This window comes from Rousettus aegyptiacus, unplaced genomic scaffold, assembly GCF_014176215.1.
Source record: "Rousettus aegyptiacus isolate mRouAeg1 unplaced genomic scaffold, mRouAeg1.p scaffold_m13_p_6, whole genome shotgun sequence".
NCBI lineage: Eukaryota > Metazoa > Chordata > Mammalia > Chiroptera > Pteropodidae > Rousettus > Rousettus aegyptiacus.
This window is the reverse complement of record NW_023416309.1, coordinates 12,640,518-12,662,453: the sequence shown is the minus strand read 5'-3', so window position 1 is coordinate 12,662,453 and position 21,936 is coordinate 12,640,518. Positions and strand designations below refer to the sequence as shown.

Below are 21,936 nucleotides of genomic sequence, written 5' to 3'. Positions count from 1 at the left end.
CATAGATGTCCTTGCCCATTAAAATGAATGCTAAGGGGTCTAGAATGTTTTCATGAGGTAGATTTTTATCATTGCCCATCTGTTGTGAGAGATCATTGCCTCAGGCCACAGTGGCCAGAGATGTGGCAGTTAACCTGCCTCACTCCCTAGGGAAACTGTCAAGAAATGGGCAATGAATTAATAAGTAAAAGATGTTCTCTGAGCTATAGGCAGTCAGTTGTTGATTGACTGTTAGAAAAGATAGGAGGCAGGCTAATGGAAGATGACATTCAAATTCAGCTGTTGACTTGGCTGAGCTGAACTAGGAGTTTCTGCTGCCTTTTGCTCATTTTCCCTGAGTGGTAGTAGCTTGTAGGTTAAACATGCACACCTCAGAATCAGGCTGCCTGGGGTAAATCCTCATTCTCTCATTTACCTTAGTCTCCCTTGCCTCTCTTTTCCTGTCTGTAAAATGAGAGTTAAAACAGAGTCTCTGTAAAACACTTCAGATGACACTGAGCACTAGTACTAATGGTGGACCAAGGAGAGGTAGCTGAGATGAGAGCCATCAGCCCCAGCAGGGGGAATTGTCTAGAATTGCCAGTGTAAGGTGATAATGAAAAGCAGACTGACGTTATTCAGTTTATTACTGTTTTTAAATTCTCTGTAAACAAGGTATTCCCTTATTGCCTGTACCCTGGGTGGACCACTCCTTCCATCTACTCATTGAAATGCCATGCTAGTGCTCAGAAATGTATGCTGCTTTTGCTCCTCTCACGCCTGAGCTGAGGTGTGTGTCTCCATTAGAGAGGAAATGCTAGGCGAACATGGTCTAATGACATTAGTGATAGAAATGTAGAAAAAATGATATAATAAAAATAATGACATTTTTAGTATGGTTTGTAAGCCATTAAGAGTAAAATGTAGCGATATCTGAACTGAAAAATAGAAAAATGAAGTAAACAACTAACTGATTAATCAAAAGATGTTTTTGCCTTTTTCTTTCTCTGGATCCTGAACATCGTGATATTTCAAACATATACATGAATATATGAAATATCCTCTTCACTTAACTTCAGTCTTCCATTTTGTCCATAACTATGCTGAAAACAAACAAACAAACAAACTATAATGAACAAACCTACAGTGTAAACCTGAGCTTGGTAATCAAGAGGATTCTCAGCCTTGGCCTCAGCCCAGTTTCCCTGACTTATCACCCAGACTCTTCCTTCCAGCTAAATTTGTCTCCTACTCTTGCTGGGCTTTGTCTTGAGCTTCAGCCCCTGTAATTCTCTCTACTCTACCTGTCTCAAACTACCCATCCCCAACCTACGTGGTCAAAGTTTTGCAGTCAAAGTCCCTTTAGCTCAGTGAAGCCTTCCATTTCAGACCACTTTTCCTGTATTTTGGTGATGCTAAATCCTTCCTTTAGTTTACAGCACTTAACATTCTTTCTTCCTGCCTGCAGATGTTGGTTGAGATTTCACAGTGAACAAAGCAGAAGGATCTCTAGTTTCTGCAGAGGTGGGCCAAAGATGGTGGGAATGGTCATTTTCTTGCCTTCTGAATTTCTCTTGTCCCATTCTCTTTTTAGGATACATTCCTTTCACATCTGCCTATCTTTTCCACTCTTAGTACCAGCAGAACGCAAACCCACCAGAATATGCTTAGACTAAGTGAGCAAGAACTTATAGAATATTTCAGAAGAGATTTTAGAGGCCACCTAGTACAGAAGTCTCTTGAGAGGGAGTTACCCTGTTGAATTTGCACACCTATAGTTCCTGTTCTGGCTGCTGTTTTTCAGAGGTGCATCCTTCAAATTGAGCCTAAAGCTTCTCTTCATTCTAGTTCCCTCCAGTGCAGTTACACTGAATAAGTCAGTGTGTTCCATTGCAAAACACTGGAATAGTTATTTATTTGAACCTTATAAAATTGCTCATATTCAACTGTTTTTGACCTATAAAAATAACAATTTTATATTGGCCAGCCTAATACATTCCTCCTGATTCTTTGCTTTTCCGTTTATATATTCTTCTAATTTAAATAATCTCTTATCACTGAACTTGTTAATATAATTATTTAGTTTCTTTTTTTCCTTTTATATATATATTTTTATTATTTTATGTTTATCTTTACTCCAGTAGGCCCCAGGAACTTGGCCCACCGCAGCTCTAGTTCTGCCTTGACTGCTCTTCCCTAAATCAACTGTGAATTCTTCCCCAACGTCTCTCCTTTTTGGATTCTGAACCAAGGTTTCTGAATCACAATATCACCATGTATATATACACAGTGAGACTGGTGGGGGGAGTAAATCATGGGGACATGAGAAATCTGAAAAGTACCAGTAAAAGATAGTTACTTGGCCTTATTAAAATGTAAATGTGGTCAGGCCCGTTCCCTAAAATCAGTTTTAGAGTTTATTTTCTGGATTGCGCAGAAGAATTGTTCCTTGTCTAGCTCTTTATTGGCCGGATACCAGGCTGAACTACTCAGATTTGGGTTCACCTTACACCAAAACTGGATTCCCACATTTCTCCTGGATAATCTCCCTGCTTAGTGGCAGAGCTCCCCTAGATCACCTCCTCGCACTTGTGGCTGTGTGCTTCCTCCTCTCTGCTCTCTTGGGTTCTCTATGGATAATGGCTTTCTGGATGAGAAGGAGGTTCTGTGGTGAGAGGTGCTTTTTAACTTGACTTTAGACCAGCTTTGGTTCTGCAGCAGACCATATTTCTTTCTCCAAGTTCTTTGTGCATATTTCATGGAGTACTCACTGCTTTTTCTCTGTTCTTTGTTTCATAGGAAATTTTGTGGAGCAGTTGTAGTATTTATAGGATGAGCAGAGTGCCCAGCTTCTAAGCCCCACCTCAAACAAATCTCAAACTACTTGAAGGGAAGGAGGTTAATATGCTTTTATATTCAGCTGTGTCTTCTTTCCCCTAAGGTTCTCACTATTTGACTCTCTTTTATCAAGGTCATGTACCTACCTATTGAGTAGGATGGGGCAAAGGAAAGACCTCCCATTGTAATTGTTCTGTTAATCCTTCTGCTTTGATTTTATTGTAGTTTTTTAATCGATTCGTGAATTTGCCAGTCTTTAATTTTTTTCTCTTCTCCATACTTATAACATGAAAAGAATTTGTCACCTGCCTTTTATATCTGTGGCATTTTCTGTGACTAAGTGTCCAACAACTTTATCAAGGGGAGAAATGAATTGGATTTGGAGGTTTAGTGTTTCGTGATGCCATCTTGGCTTCTAAAGATAATTCACTTGTGGGTACTGAGAAGTAAATCTGTTTAATTTTTTTTCTAAAGTTTTTGCTGAGGGTAAGTGTGGTATTTTCTTGTCTGATTTTTCTTCTTTTGCTTTTTTTAAATTTTATTTTTATTTTTTGGTGGCATTTGCTCATATTCAGACTTCTCAACCAGTATCCCTTACTTTTCAAACTTAACGATCTATAGATATTCATCCTCTCTCTTAAGTCTTGGGAGACTTACGAGGAAGTTTGTCTAGGCCTGGAAATTTGAGTTGTACAAAACAGATATCACCACTCATCTTTTATGGACAAAGGCAGGGAGTAAATACAGATACACCCAGAAGCCATGTCCTCTCTGACCATTTCTCCCCAATCTTGGGCTTGAGTTGTTTTTGTCGTCTGGCCTACCCCTTGCCATTTCCAAGATCTTTTTCTTTGACTCTTGATAATGGATCTTGTGTGTTTTTCTTCATTCTTCAAAGGATCTATTTTAAAAATATATTTTGAGATTGGGTATTTTATTTTATGAAACATCTTTCCTCTAAAATCTTCCAAATAACTTTATTTTTCTTTGATATCTATGGGTAGCTAACAGTATATGCATGAGGATATTTGATAAACACTGTTCTCATTCTTCTGGAATTCGTGCTCTTAAAATGTTGGAATATATGTGTATGTGACTGTGTATAGGTGTGAGCATATTTTTTAAATTGAACATAATTTTTAACTGTTTTCGCTTACTTTAGACTTTAGTCTGCCTGCTATTCCATGCTGTTTTGATAGAACCATGTTATTGGTTTCTCCTGATACTGTCCCTGTCTTTCTTCTCATCGTGATTATTATTATTATTTTGTAATATTTGAGATTCTTATATCCATTTTAAATTAACTTTAAAAGCATTTTCCAGAATGACTATATAGGTATTATGTCTATAACCTGGGGGTGGGGGGAGGACATATTAAGTGTTCGTGATTACTTTTTAAAAAGCAGATTCTGTTTTCCGAAGTTATATTCCCGTTTATGTTACAAAAGATTTCCAGACAGGTTTCCTTCTCAGCATATCTTTAATAGCTATTTGAGTTCAGCCTCCAAGTCTTCTAATTTCTACGCTGTTTAGGCATGTTACTCAACTGTCTTGCATACATATGTGTGATAGTTAAAAGTTGAAGGGGATAGGATTAGAGGAGGAATTCCAAGTTTTAATAGATTTTCTATTAAATCATCATTCAAAGGTATATAACTCCTATATTGTGACTCTGCAAAAGTTTATCCATGAGTCTTGTATTTGCCTCTCTGCCTGTATTGTAGAAAGATTATTTCTTATGTAAACATTTTGATTTTTTCTGTTTCTCTTGAACAGCAGTTATAACACCTGTGAGTGCAGTTTATAACATGGGCAGCCATATCCAATTTTTAGGCTTTCAAAAAATTCCAAGTGCAAAGGAGGCGATGATAAATTGTCCTGTATTTATACATATACTAGGACACTTTCCTTCATTTCTTATTCTGTAGTATTGCCTAATTACAGTCAAGTTTATTAATGATCAATGTGATTTAGTGCTCTACCTGATGATGGGTCTCTGTGATGGAGCACAGTGATCTCATCACATTATGCAGACGTGGCAGGACTTTCTGATATGGTTCCCCAACATGGGCCCAAGGGGAGCCAGTAGCTGGAGCAGCCCCCTCCTTTTGAAGTAGAGTGTCCTTGTTGTTCACTCAAGTGTGAAAAAATGGGTCTAACCAAAAATGGTAGTTATATGATAATCTGGGAGATGAGTAAGTGTCATGTGAAGCATTTTGTTAGGGAACCCTGAGATATCTTTTGTTATGGAAATAAAAAAATTATTTGCACCTCCCTGGTAAACTTTGCAATAGATTTTTAAATACTCTCATAAATATTAATTGCTTCTAGAATTCACAAGGATTGAATTGGACTTGCATATTGCTAAAGAAGCACATTACCTGATATTAGTCAAGCAACAGCTCGTATTTTCAAAATTTGCCCTTTGAGGTGCAAGTACACAAAGGTGAAAGAAAACGTGTATGTCCAAGGCCTGCTAATAGATTTGCTTCCAGAAACATGAAGCGACCTGACCTGTGAGGATCACTTAGGGCTCCCCCAACCGAGAGCTGTACCCAATGCCTGCATCTCCTGCTTATCCAGTTCTCATAGGCAAGTACTGTAGACCAGTCTTCAAGCCAGGCAGGCAAGGGTGTGTTTATTTAGCAAGTCTGTAGCATTTTCTTCATATAATGGATCACTGTACTTCCTCAAAGTTTAATTAGTTAATTCAGAAGTTAAAAGTCCTGTGACAGAAAACAGATGTTGTTCTCACAAAAAATGAGAAATAAAATTCAATCAGATTTATTATTTAAATGATTTTTTTAAATTGTGGAATTGTTGTGTGGGTAGCTTTCAACATAATTTTCTTAGTATTAGGTGCTTAGAACTAATTTGGATTTAGTTAATTCCATATTTATCACATTTAATTCTTATTTGCTGCAAATGTTTAAAGTAATTTATTTCTTCTGAAAAATTTTAGGATCTTATGAGTAATGGACTTCAGCCAAAAACTGGCAACTTTTTCAAGCAGCTGGATCTAGAAATTAGGAATTTCTTTAATAATGAACCATCTTTTTAAATTCAGCAATTTAAAAGGCCTGCATAGTTAGGTTATAATTCCTGTGTATACTTAGTGCAAATTAATTTTTTTCTGTTGACACATTCTACTTTGTTTTCAAAGTCTACTTTATACAATTTCCTTAAAAGCAAAGAAAACCTCTTTAAAAATGTAACTTTTCACATAGGGAATGTGGTCATTCTTACAGTAGTAACTGTATAGTGACAGGTGGGTACTAGACTAGTCAGGATGATCACTTCATAAATTATATAAATATCTAACCACTATTCTGTATACTTGAAACTAATATGAAATAATATTGAATGTCAACTGTTATTGAAAAATCAAGAAAGTAGAGGGGAGACGAAGGGTAATAAGAGTTCAGACTTCCAGGTATAAAACAAATAAGTTATGGGGCTGTGGCATACAGCATAGGGAATATAGTCAGTAATATTGTGACAGCGTTGTACAGTGTCAGGTGGTTGCTGGATTTATGGTGATCACTTCTTTAGGTTTATAAATGTTGAATAACTATGGTGTACACCTGAAACTAATATTGTATGTTAGCTATATTTTAATAAAAATCTTAAAAATATAGCTTTTCATTTAAACATATTCTTTGGCAAAAGTAGTGATAATCATGATAAAATATTATTACATGTAGTCTAAGAGAATCAGTTGTATAAATCATCCAGGTGAGTCTTTATGTGTTTTTGAGAATCATGCTACAGGCTGATAAAGGCATATTCTATCCATCTCATTTTTTTTTTTTTTAAATTTAATGCCTACAGCACCTGGTATTCCTAGGAGGTCTCCCATTCAAATACTAACCAAGCCCAACCCTGCTTAGCTTTCGAGATCAGATGAGATCAGGCATGTTCAAGGTGGCATGGCTGTAGACAACTCTATCCCATTCTGAATTTTCCTCACTTCCTTGAATATGCCATGCTCCATGTGCTTTCAGATCACATGAGGTGCCTCACCAAACAAGGACTCCGTTTTACACTTGCACACTTAGAGAGTCAGTCTCACTAACTCTCCCTCATCCTTTTGATCTCAGTGTAAATGGAACTGGACTCTGGGAGGCCTTCCCTGACTAAATTTTGAGCTTCTGTTGCCTCTTGTTTTTCACTAATATAACATCATCACAGTTATTAGTATTGTCTCATGTAAACTCCACCCCAGTAAGTCACGATATCTTTCTGTATCACCAACCAGCATTACCACAGCGCCTGACAGTAAGTTGTGGTGAATATCTGTAGAATTAGTGTTTCCTTCATCATTAGCCTTTCAGATAAAGAATTATCTAGTTACCTTTGTCTTAAATTGAAACAATTACAAAAGGTTACATGTACTGGCAGATGAATTAAAATCCACCACACTAATATTGCTGCCCATTGCCACTGTTATTCAGGTTCCAAAGATGATTTAAAATTCTTCTATATTGCTTATGATAGTGGTACTTAAAATCTATAATTTTTGTACAGGTGTTGTCATTGTAGTGACCCCATGAAACATCATAATGCCCTTCCTAATGGTAGCTTGTTTTGTAGATCACGTTTGCACTTTACTTATATCTATAGTTCTAAATTTTTTATTGAATTGGTGTTGTCTTTGATAATTTGATATTTTTTCCCTAAGTTAACTGATCTCTCACATTTGTATTTTTACCATCCAAACAATTTTATCAGGGACATATTTTTCTATTCTATTCTATAACATGTCATGGTGCTTTATATAGAGCTTGGTTTCATGTGCAGTGATGTGTCAGAATGAAATATCTTCCCAGTAGTACTGGATTTCATGTATTATGATTTACATGTTCATGTGTATATCACTGAGTTTCATATTATCCAGAGAGTGCTTACAATGGTGGCTCAGAGTTAGGTTTCTTTATTGACTGCTCTGGCCATAGACATATTTGCAGTTATGTTAAATTTGCTTTGTACTTCTCACATAATTTATTTGCTTGGCTTTATTTCTAATTTTATTTGATATGCACATACATAAATCCGTTCTTAGTAAAATTAAGTTTATATAGATATGGAAAGGAATCCTTTGCCCCATTATTTATTTGCATTGTATATCTGAGCATTTTATATGAAACTGAACGTTTCTTTGTGACGTTTCTATAATTTGGTAAAATAATTCAATCTAAATAGGTTTTAAAAACGGATTTTGAAAATAATACAGAAAAGTTTTGCAAAAATAATACCATTTATATATGCCCTTTTCCTAGTTTAACATTAACCACTTACATAACAATAGCACAATAATTAGAAACCAGAAATTCATTTGTCCAATACTATTTACTAAACTACAGTCCTTACTTGAATTTTACCAGTTTTTTACCTAAGCGTTTTTTTTTTTTGGTCCCAGGATCCCCATTATCTTTAGTTGTCGTTTCTTTTTTGTCTCCCTAATCTGTTATTCATCCTCATTCTTTCTTTGTCTTTTATCACCTTAGCAAACAGGTTTGAGTATTTACTATTTTCTAGTCACAAAGATTGGTGCTTGGGGGTAGGGAGATGAAAGAAGACATCATCCTTACCGTCTAGCTCTTATGAAGTAGACAGCACATACACAAGGAGTGTCCATATGATGCAGTAGCTTCTATAAAAGTCCTTTACACTATTTGAATAGAGAGGAGACGGTTACTAACTCACTGGGTAACAGTGTTGAGGCAGCCTTTTCAGAACTTTTCAGAAGATGACATTTGATCTAGGTCTTAAAGAATGACAGAACTTTTTTCTTTTCTTTTGAAAATGAGTGGAAGAGAAGTACATTGGACAGAAGCAACAATATTTTGCATGAGTACATCAAAGACCTCAGTAAATTTGTAGAGTAACAGAATCACTTAATAGGGACGGTGCATAGTGGTGGAGAGCATAGTGAGAGATGAAACTGGAAATGTAGTTAGGAACCACCTGTTTTCATTTGATTTTTAATAAATTCATCCTCATACTTATGTGGAAGTTTGGGCCCTCCCCAGCTCATTCAAGTTAATCATGCTTGTGAACATGTAATTCGTAATGAGTATTTCTAATTTTAAAATATACAACATTAAGATTTTATTATCTTTTTGGAGAAACAAAGGGACTAAGTAATTATATTCAACTGTTATAGTAGCATCTAATACCTTTTTAATTCTATTAATAAGAATATGAATTCATTTTATAATATTTTTTGAGCATCTGTTATAAACAGAAACTCTTTTGAATAAGGGACATATCAGCAAAGAAAACAGAAAAATTCCTGCTCTCTTGTGCAAATACATTCTATTGGTTTAAGTTGTACTATATTTGCGCTAATATTCCAAATAAGTTCAGCAATCATTGTATCTAGGTTCTCAGAAGATGCAAAATAAATAAATATATGATTGTGTCTTGAAGGAGAAAATGAATATCATCGAGTACAGGTTTTCTGACACAAATAATTATATATTCTTCATATTCATGCTTGAAGATTATTTTTCTAGGTATAGAATTCTGGGTGGTCATTTTCTTTGAACACACTAAAGATATTTTATTATCTTCTGACTTAATTTGTCAGTCTAAGGCAGCTACTTGTGATTGCTTTTTAAATTATTTTTCTTGGTTTTTATTTTTGAAGTTTTGCTATGATATTTCTAAAAATGGATATCTTTTATTTATTCTGCCATGGATCTGAGTATTGGTATCTTCATTAGTTCAGGAAAATCCTGAACCCTTATTTCTTCACCTATTGTTTCCCCTTTATCCTCTTTTTTCTTTCTTTTTAGGTTTCAAAAAAAATTGTCAGAATGTCTCACTGTATGCCCTATGTCTCTTACCCTCTCCTGTATTTTTCATCATTTTCTCTCTCTGAGTTGTACTTAGAATTTCTTTTCACTAGCAAATTACGAAGTCTCTTCAGCTATATCTAATTTGCCATTAAACTCATTCATTGAGTTCCTAATTGCAGTTATTGAATTTTTATTTGGGTATTTTTCAAATTTGTCACATTTTATAGTTGACGATTTCTTGCAATATCTTTAAGCTTGGTTTTTATCTCTTTGAATATGGTATTAAAAATCTTTGCCTGTATTTTCCATATCTGAAATTTCTGTGGGTCTGATTCTGTTGTTTCTTATTTCTGCTAGTTCTGTGTTAAATATTGTTTTTGAAAAGCTATTTATAGAAATAATTTGAGGTCTAGAATTTTCATGTGCTTCTGCTTTCTGCACAGTTGAGCAGTTTCAGGACTCTTCAAGCCAGGTTCATGATTCAGGCAGGTATTGTGAGTTGGACTACAATCCATGTGTAAGCTGGTTACTTCCTCCCTTATATGAGGACCAGCTTGCAGTAGGGGTTGTCTTACCAGAGACCCCAACTTATTGGGCCCTACAGGCTACCAAGATTTCATCTCTGCTTCTCCTGCAGGATTGGTAAATAACCTCAGGACACATGTGACTCTGCATGTTGGGCCTATCTTTTTGGCCTCCGGTCCTCACCAGGCTTGGACAAATAATTCAATTCTGTCTCAATAGCTCTTTGGTGCTTTTTTGAAGACACGTTATCCAACATTTTACATCGTCTTAGCAGTAGGATTGCTATGAATTGCTTATTTTGTCATCACTAGAAGAGTACCTCCAGCATTTACTGTCTAAACTAGATAGTTCAGTGTTTTAGTTGGATTATTATTTTTTTTAACATTTGTTAATCTTAGGTTTTCAACCATATCATACATAAGCTTTGTGGATAGGCCTTGATATTTCTTATCCATCTCACATAGTATTTAATATAATTGTAGTGGATAGTTGCTTCTCTACAAGTATCTCTTGGTCGATTGACTGGTTTAATCAACCTATGGTGATTTCTCCCCTTTGTTCATAAGGCTGCTTTTGTCTTTCAAAGAGAGATTTGTTATAATTTAAAAGTTGCCGTGGCCATTTTTCTCTTCTCTTTTGCTGTCCACCCCAAGGTGAGATAACCTCAATTAAACTGACCACTAAAACCCTGGCATAAAATGGTACCTAGGGAGCTTTTCTTAATATCAATGTATGTGTATTCTAAAAGGAATAATTATTTGGATATTTTGAAAATCCAAAATTTGGGTATTAAAGATATTCATATAATGATTTATTCTGAACTTAATTTGCTGTGCATTTATTTTTTCTTGTGCCTTAAGAGTAAATGGTTTTGTAATGTAAATAGATAACTGTGACCTATTTTTAGACTATACTTTTTAAAGGTTTTTTGAAAGCAGTTTTTAAAAGCATTTCTAAGTGCAAACTGCCCCTTGTTCTTTTTTTGTGCATCCAGGAAGTATATTCTAACCATTAAATAAAAAGGGTATCACTTAGGATGTTGTAGATGTGCTTTTCTTCTTTTATCTTTTGTTAATGCACTGAATACCTGGTATATTAAAAATGTACTTGCCCGTTATATTCTCACTTCCCTTCCAAATTCATTCTTGCATTGTGGTGACAGGGTGAGGGTCCCCAAAAGCAGGACTGTAAGACCCTTGTAATTCCTCCTCACCACTGGTTCTTCTGTATTTGTGGCAATTCTCTAGTGGCTGTTTGAACTATCGGTTGTCAGACTGACCTGATTTGTTTCACTTGTAAACAAAATGGCTTAAGACACTGTTGATTTTTGTGGCAGCTCAGTTGCTTAGAGCAAGGTGCTAATGAGACACAGGTCATAGGTCCAGGCTCTGAGTGGGTTAGTAAGCTTTGCTCTGGCCCATGGCCACAGACTCTGCCTCCCCCTTGCCAGCTGTCATGCACATGTATGCCATGGCTCATTATGGGGACAGAGCAGGGGGTATAGATAAGACAAGGCAAATCTATCATCTCTGCCAGAAAAGACAATTCTTACTGATGGGTCAGTAACCTTTTTGTTGGAAGAACAGCGCATTGGTATTAGCTTCCATAGATGTGTCCATGTGAGTCTTTTTCTTAAAACAACTCTTGTGATTGTATGGGTTGTCTGCAGCAAGTTTAGAATACTGCTCACATTTTAAAACATGTTTGAATGTAAGGATGGCTTTTTAGTTTGTAAATGATCATTGTTCTCAGTCAGAGAGTCTTAATAATATTTTCTAAAATAGAAAAGTAAGATTTAGAATTCAGATTTGATAAAGCACTAAAAAACTGCAAATTTTATTGTAAAGAAATCTGTCGGGTTTAGAAAATGGCTCCCAGGTTCCTTCACCCCAACTAACCCCCTCCTAGAAGAAAAGAAAGGGGGGAGGGAGGGAGGGAGGGAAGAAGGGTAAATAGATAGATAGACAGAATGGTGCTCAGAAAAAGAACTTTTCTAGAAAAGCATATGTTTCCTTTTTACCAGAACATTTTAGTAGTAGACATTGTCTTGCAAAAGGACACAAAGATAATTAAACAGATTTTTCCCCCTCCTTCAAGAGCTTAGTTTTGGTGGTCTAAATTAATCTGACCAGGAATTTAGGCATTTCTTCATCATATATTTTAAGTCTATAGATAATCTGATTCTGTTGTGACTTAAATTCTTAACATGGCATAAAGCAAAGTGGGGAGGGGGGTAGTTTGTGGGGGGAGGGAGGGAGGGAGGGAGGGAGAGATAGAGAGAGAGAGAGAGAGAGAGAGAGAGAGAGAGAGAGAGTGTGTGTGTGTGTGTGTGTGTGTGTGTGGCTTAAATCAGTGAATCCTAGAGAATGATATTGTACCGGTGGTGGTAGACTGCAGACAAATACTTTATTTCTGTAATCACCTTTTAATACCTATTTGGAAGAAAAAAACTGCTTCAGACCTTCCATTTCTTGGATATTATTGCTTAAAATGAGTTTTTTTTTACATACATTTTAAAAAGAATAAAAGTGAGCCAAGTATTTAAAAAATAATAGCACAGATGAAGCAGAATTACTGAGGATGGTCTTGGAATGATTGAGGATTGTGAAACACTATCTTAATTGTACACTGTGGCAGGAGAAACTTCACACCCTCAGAAGCAGACTATTGGGATGACTCAGGTCCCTACTGTTTAGCTAGAAGTTAAGTAAATGGTTTCTTAAGTTCCTGTCTATTTATGGATATGGGCTCAGGTAGGAAATGAGTTAGTTTAACATCTTTGAGAAATAAACTCAAGACAATTTTATTGATGAGTCATGGGCAAGTAATATTATATTTAGAATGAGTATGGAGGAGAGGGAGAAGTACAAGGGAGAAGTCTGACATTTATTAATTTATTCATTGATTCAACCAATATTTCCTGAGCACCTGCTGTATGTTAAACACTGTTGTACGAGTTGGGGATATAAGAAAGAACAAAATAGACAGATCTCTGCTATCATGAAATTAATTTACATTTTAATGGGAAGAGACAGGTAATAAACAAGTAAATATATAGCATGTTAGCTGGTAATAAATGCTACAGAGTAAATGCTATGGAGTGACAGGGTTGGAGAAGCAAGATTTCTCTTTTAAATAGTTCAATTAGGAAAGGCCTTCCTAAGAAAGTGACATTTGATTCTGAAGGAAGTGAGGGTGCATACTGTGCATGGGGAAGGAGTGTTCCAGATAGAGAAAATAGTTAAGTACACAGACCCTGATAGATGAAAGTGTGTTCCGACGTGTTTGAGAAACACAAAGGAGGCCCGTGTGGCTGGAGTGGAGTGAGAGGTGAGGGCAGAGAGGGGAAGGAAGGCTCCAACTTCATGCCAGCCCTCAGGAGCAGTGTAAGGCCTCTGGCTCTGCTGGGAGTAAATGAGAAGTGTTTTTCAAGGTTTTGAGCAGATGAGGGACCTGAGCTGACTGACTTATGTTTTAACAAGGTATTCTGGCGGCCTTGTTGAAAATCAACTATGGGATAGCACCAAGGAGGCCAACAAGGAGGGTATTGCTATAAATCAAGCAAGAGATATATGATGACTTACACTAGAGTTGATGGCAGAAAGAGTGGTGACAAGTGGACAGATTCTGGATGTATCTTGAAGTGTATCCAGTAGAATTGATAAATAGACTTTGATGTACAGTGTTAGAAGAGAAGACTTGAAGGTAATTAATTGGCCTAAGTAACTGGTAGAATGAAGTTGTATACTGAGATGAACAGAGAAAGTAGCAGGGGAGCAAAGGGGAAAGATGGCACATGGCAGAAGGTGAACTATCCCTTTAAATTTTTAAAACTTATATTTATTTCAAATAGCCCCATTCCCTGCTCCATTGCACACAAAGGACCTTTACTGGTTTTTATTCTGAATTTGTTACTGTAATTTTTCTGGAATACTTTCGAAAACTATAAATAAAGTATCCATGGTATAGCCTATTTTGCTCAGATTTTAACTTTAAACATCCTTTAAAGAAGCCATTGGCATCCACATAGCAATGCATTCTGCCAATGTGGTGACTAATTGGGTTAGAGGTTAATAACAAGACATTCTTATAAACATCAATGGGAGTGGTATATCCAAAAGAAAGCTTGTATTCGGCAAAGATTCAAAGAACGGGAATGTTAAAAAACATGTTCCAAGCCAAGTGAATATTAAGAGTTTTAACTTTGAAAGGAAGAGACATTATCCTTGGAAATAACTATCTTAGTTTGGATGTTCTCTTTTTAATTCCCATGTTTGGTGTGTGTTTGTTTGTTTGTTTGTTTTTTAATGAAAAGGTATTCATTCCTATCAGAATGTCACTTCTTAACCATGAAATTGACTTTTTAAAGTTGGAAATTCTATGACTTGCTTCCTACTCTGCTGACTGGCCATTCCTCCTTTTGCAGAAAAATAGGAAGTTGGATTTTGTGCCTTCCAGCCAACAAAACCACTTTTCTCTTGCTCCATAGGCCAGCTGAATACCTCCCCCTGCTCTTTGATGAAATCAGATGATGGCCTCTCAGTTTGCTCTATTGAAGTGTTATTTTTTTTTTTAAACTTTGTTTTAATTGAGCCTTTGGTATGTAAAGTATTTCTTAACATCTGAAAGTTAAAGGTCTAATATTGGAATTTATAGGATCCTAGAGGAGATCTTTTAGCCTCTGTATCCAAACCAAAATGTAAAATCTCTTTTTTTATTGTGGGAGAATCATTCCATACTTCCCTTCTCTCTTAGCCTCTCCACTCCCCCCATCCACAAAAATTTTAGTAAAGTAAGTTTCTTAAGTTTAGGGTCAGTCTTGTTCCAGTCTTTCTTTATAGTAACATTTCTTTTTTATAATCTTCACAAAGGCACTGGTAATCACAGTGGTTGGCATAGAATACAGCATTTTGTAAAACCTATACCTGGAAATTGATTCACTCTTATTGCTTAAATTCCCTTCACAGAATAACAGAGCTACTGTTGGATGAGTATTTTTGTTATAAAAGCAAATTAGTAAGAGGCAGAAACTGTCTATACAAGGTGATATGTAGGAGGATATCTGAAGTGGATTATTTCTCCTCTCTCTGTGTTTTCAAAGCTCTTTAACAATATTACACTCATTACATAGCATTATCATTAATTTTTAGGTGTTATTTTATTCTGTAGAGTGGGAATTCTTTTATAACACAGTGCCTGATAGAGTACATTCATTCATTGAAAGAATGTATTGAGTGTTCATTATGTGCCCAACACAGACATGGCATATGCGCAGGAGACAGAGCAGCAAGCAGAACAGATGCAGTTCTTACCACATGGAGCCTATAGCCCAAGGCAGGGTGAAGGGCAGTGGGGCCAGTAAACAATTGCACAGATAACCATGCAGTTACAATGGGATAGGTGCAGGCACAGTGAGGAACTGGTATCTAATATTACATATTAATATATATCTTGTGAATACTCAATAAATGATTATTGAATTTGATTTTGAATTTGGATAGACACTTAAGGTTTTAGACTAGTCAAAAATGGAATTAAAAAAAAGAAAAAGCACCGTCATATCTATATTGCCTATAAGAGAAAAATGTAGAATACTTTTTAAATTTTATGGGATTTTTAAAGAACCTGACCCAGGTCGATTCTTGGGTCCATGCCTCTGCACATGTTGCACTATTCCTAGTCTTCTTCACCTAGCAATGCCTACTCACCCTTCAAGACCCAGCCTAAATGCCACCTTGTTCCTTCCATGTCATCTCACAACTCCATTAGCACAGAGGACAGTGTTATATTTATCTGTGAAATCCTAGAACTTGGTCTACCACTTCACATGGCAGCGTCGGACAGAGAGGTGTGTTTAATGAGTGAATATATCTGTTCGCATGCCTTTCTCAGTGCACACTGGAGATCTCTGTGTGGCTCTCCCAGGAAGAAGTGACCTGTGGTCTGTATCCCATTCCTTCATTTAGAGATTTTTGTTCTTTCTCTTCTCATACAGGGTTGTAAGGGTTAAATGTAATAAAAAAGTAAGAGTTAAGCATTTTCAATAAATGTAAGGCAGTGGAGTTATCATAATCAACATTAATTATTATTACACTACTCTTGTTCCTTAGAATACAAATTTCAGAAATACAGAGTCTTACTGAGGACGCCAGTGTTCTTGGGTTTGATCTAGATGTTGAGGTAATAAACAATTCTCTACCAATTAGTGTGTTGGCCCAGTATAGGTACTTGACAAGGCCCCTTTCAGGCTTCTGTACATCACTTCGACCCCCCACCCTAAGAGTACAGACTGCTAATGAATTAACAGTCATATTTCTCTACTGCGAAGGGACTGCCTAGAGCAGATCCCTGTGGAGTGAGACCTCACTGTTTCTGTGGATATAAAGAAAACCTCTTAAGAGAGCCTGAATGATTCAGGAAATCTGAACTTAAGAGCCAGAGGCTCAGCAGGAGGTACCACTTCTTGGCTGACTAGAGAGCCTGCTGTAAGAAACCCTATTTTTTGGCTTTGACAGACTTGTTGGGGAAATTGAAAATCTCCTTTTTAAAAAACAGATAATTTAAAATTCTTTGTGATTCACAATCTATCTCAGCAAATAGTGATGGGCTGGATTATTCCCTGGTGGGGTGGGGGAAGGGAGAAACCTCAGGGAGCTCTGAGTTCTCTCAGTAGCTCATCTCCCTAGCCTTTCACCCCCTCACCCTTCTTCAGGCGTCTTTCTCCTACTGTCTTGGCGTAGACCCTGTTTTTCCCACTCGGTTGCCTTTGTTGATGTCCTTTGCCACTTGCAAGCACCCAGAACCACTTCAGTGCTGTCAGGAAACTGTTTGGCAGTTCCCACAGTGAGCTCTGCCCTTGGACCCTATGCTGTCCAGCCTAGGAAGTGTGCGGACCAAATGGTCATGTGCTGATTTCCAATGCTGGTAGATAGAGGAGACCTGTTTAGCTGCCCTAAATTTGAGAAGACTCCACCAGCTTATACAAGCTAACCTGGATCACAAGTCAGATATCTGAACTCGCCAATAAAGAGTGCTCTAAGGAAAAAGAAATGGCTCGCCTGGCGTTTCATTATTTGGAAATTTAACTCACAGTCCGGTTTCATCAAGGGTGAGGATATACAATACAAAATTCAAGGAAAAGTAAATCGTGTTTTGTATAGCCGTAACATCAGAATTTTTACTCTGCTCACAATTTGTGAAATTGTTAATCCTGCCCTATGAACCAGGATATTTGAATAAAGCAAAGTATTCCATTGTTTTCGCAAGAAGCAAGAGTTTACTTTCTCTTTCCCTGGTTAAATGATCACTACTTAATAGATATGATGTCATTTTTTTTTTTTTTGAAAGTCTGTCATATCCTGGTGGTTGGTACATTAGTCCCTGAAGAGGATATAAAAAGTGTAAGGACCTCTTCTCAAGAAACTAATGGTGAAATTGAATGATTGAGATTTGAGATTTATGTATGTGAAACGCAGAATGCTAGATATTTGGAGTAGTAATCAAGTGCAATAGTGTATGATTTCAGTTTTAAGTACCATGCATGCAAGAAGGGAGGGAGGGAGATGAAGAACAAAATTATTTAGTAAAATCCACTACTACAGAAGGAATATGTATTTGTAATATTTTTTATTATGTCCAGAACAACTTGAATCACTGATTTAATAATGGGTTGAGAGCCTGATGTTTATTCTGTACCTTAAACTTCTTAGCTCCTTTATGTCATTTGACATATGAACTTAACCTTTTTGGAGAAAGAAAACAAAGTTGTTAAAATTTTAAAGGTTTCATAGCCCTTTTCTTGAAAAATTAAGACATCAGCTCAACACGTATTTATTGAGCACCGACCTTGGGCCAATGCATGTACATTTTTTAGTTTTTAGACAGCAGCAAAGTAACCCTGGAATAATGCCTCTCAAGATGACTTTGATAAGTACAAGATGCTGAGCTGAGCTTTTAGCCAAGAACCTTTGTTTTTCTTTGCTGGATATTTTTCTCTTTTCTTGTGTAGTAGAACTTAAGAGTTAGAAATGTTCAGACTGTTTCTGTCCAAGCTGCATTCTCATCACTGCCAGGATTTGTTTAGTGATTTATAATTAATTAGATAAAAATTTGCAAAGCTTTTGGGACTCTATAATGGGGAATGTTACATAATATGAGATGGTGGTGGTTTGGGCCTCATCTCTTAAATTTGATTTGCCTTTCACGATTTTATGCCTATATCTACCAAACAGATTCTTTTCTCTTCATGGAATTCGAAAGTGCTCATTTATCTTGGATGAAATTCATTTCTTCTACCTATTGCTGGAGAATTTAGTTTTCTAACCAGAATGTCTGATTTGTTTTATGTGCTTGCCAAAAAATTCCCAAATACTGGCCGCCTGAGTTCTGGCTAATGTTTCCAGGCGCTCTGTTTTGAAAACATTCCGTTTCTACCCTGTGTTACAGATGCTCTTGCATACAGTGAAATCCTGTGATAAATATTTTTCAATGAGCATAAAGTATTTGAAAAATAAACGAATGGCAGTGTTATCATTAGTCATACATTGACTGAGCGCCACCAGTGTATTCATCATCATGTTCAGGACATAGTCCAAGACACAATTCCTGTTTAGTGGTTTTATAGTCTAATTATCTGTGAAATGGTCATGTCAAAAAAAAAAAAAAAAAGACCCATGAGTTGGGCAAATTATTTACAATTACGATTAATAACCTGCTCTGGGTAATTAATGGGAAAATACATGAGGCTTCTCCTGGGCTGCTAGTTTCAGATATTTAAGCGGTAAGTGTATACCCAAATAATTCCCAGTAAATAAAATAATTCTTGTTAATACATTCAATCGAAGTTTAGTTCTTACCTATGTTTTAACCTACTCAAGAAAAGTGTGAGCACAAGTAAGTTTTCAAATTTGGTCAATAGTAAATTGTATTATTTAGAAAATTACTGCTTTTTACAGACTGATTATCTTTGTAATATTTGTTCTTTCTTGATTATTTGAAGATACTTTTGAAAATACTCAATATCTAGACATTTGTGCTTGATATGAAGTATTCATTTCGCATTAGATAAAATGAAAATGAAAATGTATTAATGTTGGGCCTACACAATTCAAATATTGATTTCAATTCAGTGGATGGAGTTTGCAGGCAAAATATTTTGCAAAGTTTTTATTTCATTTACTTGTTATTTTAACTCACATAGATTTAGTTGAAGTGAGACATAGTGAGTATAGACCTTAAAATTTATGTATTTGGATAGGATTTTCTCCACCTGTATGCAGGTGCAGTTTTTTGGTAATTTTCTTTCAAGAATGATCATATGCTACTTGAGTTCATTATGGTAGATTTTTTAATTTGATGTGAAAAAAATTTGTTGGTTCATTTAAAATAGTTGCTTAAAAGTAAGGAATAAAAATGATATAAACATTTTATTAATATTTAACTTATAAGATATGGCATATATATGTGTGTGTGTGTGCGTGCATGTGCCAGTTGTTTGGTAGAAGCTCCAGTCTTATCTTTGAGCATGGGTTGGAGTTTCTCATCTTTTTACGCAATGGTTTTTAGTCAGTTTCTTTAAAGGCGCTTGTGAAGCAATCTGAATGCAGAACTCTTCTAGGCTGTAAATTCTTCCAAACTTGGTATAGTTTTTTTCACATTAGTCAAGTCTATCTAAAAACATTCAACTAAGTGTCCATAGAGACTACAGCTCTTTTTGTACACATATTTTATTGGATGTTGGATAACAGTACAGTATTTAATTAAAGTACTTAATTATAGTAACAGGCATAACTGACATAAACAGATTTGAAAACAAACACAATTAAGCACAGAACTCAGCAGGTGGAAGCAGAAGTACATGGGTGTCCTAGACAATAGCTTATTAGCTCCCAGCCGTGAGCATTTTGTGGGGAAATAAAGAGCTCTGGACTGGTGAGGCTGTTACGTAGTGGTCAGTTAGAAGAGCCTTTTTGTTGTTGTTGTTGTTTGTTTTTTGTTTGTTTGTTTGAGGCTCTTGCCAGGTTGGCTCTCCATCTAATGGACTCCCTTTCTTTTCCTGTTCCTGCATGAATCCTCGCTTAAGTCCATTTATTTTAATCGTGATGGCTGCCAATCCTCCCCTTTCCAACCATGTCTACTTCCCTTAACTTGGGCTGTTTATTTCTACCTGATGTCTCTCCAACCTTTCATTGTGAAATTTGCATCAAAATTTACCTCCTTATGGAAGCCCTATGGATTGACCCTACTCATCTTTTATATTCCTATTAATAATTTGTGTTCTATCTATACAGCTTTAATGAAGTAAAACTTCAGAAAGCTGAATTTTAGTATCAAATATAGGATCCTGTATATAAATGTTCAAATATTTCTTTAGCCATATGAACTCATAAAACAGGACAATTCATATTTTTTCCAGCTTTATTGAGTTATAAGTGACGTGACAATTCTTGTTTTTTAATTTATATATTACAGTGACATTGGTTAATGAAATCCAATAAGTTTCGTGTTCAGTGCAACAGTAAGTCTCATATACATATTGCTTTGTGTATTTACCACTTATAGTTAGATTTCTTTCTGTCACTGCGTATTTGATGCCTTTTACCCCATTTACTTCCCCCCGCCCCTGACATGCAACAATTCTTGAGATGCTTAATTTTCAAAACTGTTCACCATACTGTTTAAAAGAGATAGAGAAATTGGCCTTTTAGAATGTGACTTGCCACCTTTTCACAGAATATACTATTGAAGAAAGCAAGAAACAAGTTCTTATGGTATTATGTTGTTTGAAATCATGTTCTTGAAATGTATATGTATGCTTTCTCCCCATGTAATTTGTAAACTCTTCAAAGCATGGGCCATATGTCTTCATTCTTTGAATCTTTTGTGGCATAGTGGATAGTGAGTCTGAGCTCTTGTGCAGTCGAAGTAAGTAGCAGGTGCTCAAAAAATGTTAATTGGCCAAAATTCTCAGTGAAATACAATAACAGCTCATAGTCACTAACATCCTTTGAGCAGTTACCACATGCTATATACACTGTCTTAAGTGCTTTTTGTATGTGATCTCATGCAATTCGCACAACTATTGTTATTCCCATTTTATATATGTAAAGGAGAAGTCAAATACTTGGCTGAGACAACACAACCAGAAAGTGGTAGAGCTAGGAATCAAACCCAAGGCGTCTGATTCCAGATTTTGTCCCTTCATTTCTTTACTACAGTGTGGGTCAATAATCTTTCAGAAACTTTCTGTAAGAAGTTCTGAAAACTTAGATGAAATATGAATTTTCTTTTAACCAAACTAAATAGAAAACTAAAAAGTAATCCTTAGATGAAGTAATTTATACTAAATAGGAAGCCTTGGGAAGGCCTCATTAGAAAATGAGAGAATAGAAAACTAAGCATGGTATTGTCTGATGACTAGTGAGAAGAATATCTCCTTATACTGCGAACCCTTTATTTTCTGACACATGTAGCACCTGAATGAGGATGGCGTATTTCTCAAGTTCTCACATCTCATTGCTGGGAGACATCAAGGAGCTCTTTTTTTAGGATAGTTGTCCATCTGTTCTCCTCCAGGAGCTCCTGGATCTGTGCCACCGCCACTTGGCTTGCTGGCTCTAAGAGAGCCTAACTCAGTGAGTTGCTCACACCAGGGAGAACAAACAGGCTCTTCTCCTTAAAGTGTCTGTAATTATATGACCATAATTAGAAATAAAACCTTCTTTATATAATTTCAGCTCACAGGGAAAGACTTTCTGCTTACATACTATTTTCCCCTCTATTGTTTCACATG

The 21,936-nt window shown here is 36.1% G+C and overlaps 1 protein-coding gene and 1 pseudogene across 5 annotated transcripts in view; one reads left to right on the top strand and one right to left on the bottom strand.

Moving 5' to 3' along the window:
* The window catches only part of KAT6B (lysine acetyltransferase 6B), a 167,759-nt gene that overhangs the window by 64,740 nt on the left and 81,083 nt on the right, over positions 1 to 21,936 (top strand). The gene's annotated exons all lie outside the window — the stretch shown is intronic.
* On the bottom strand, positions 6,640 to 6,758 carry LOC118604150 (annotated as a pseudogene).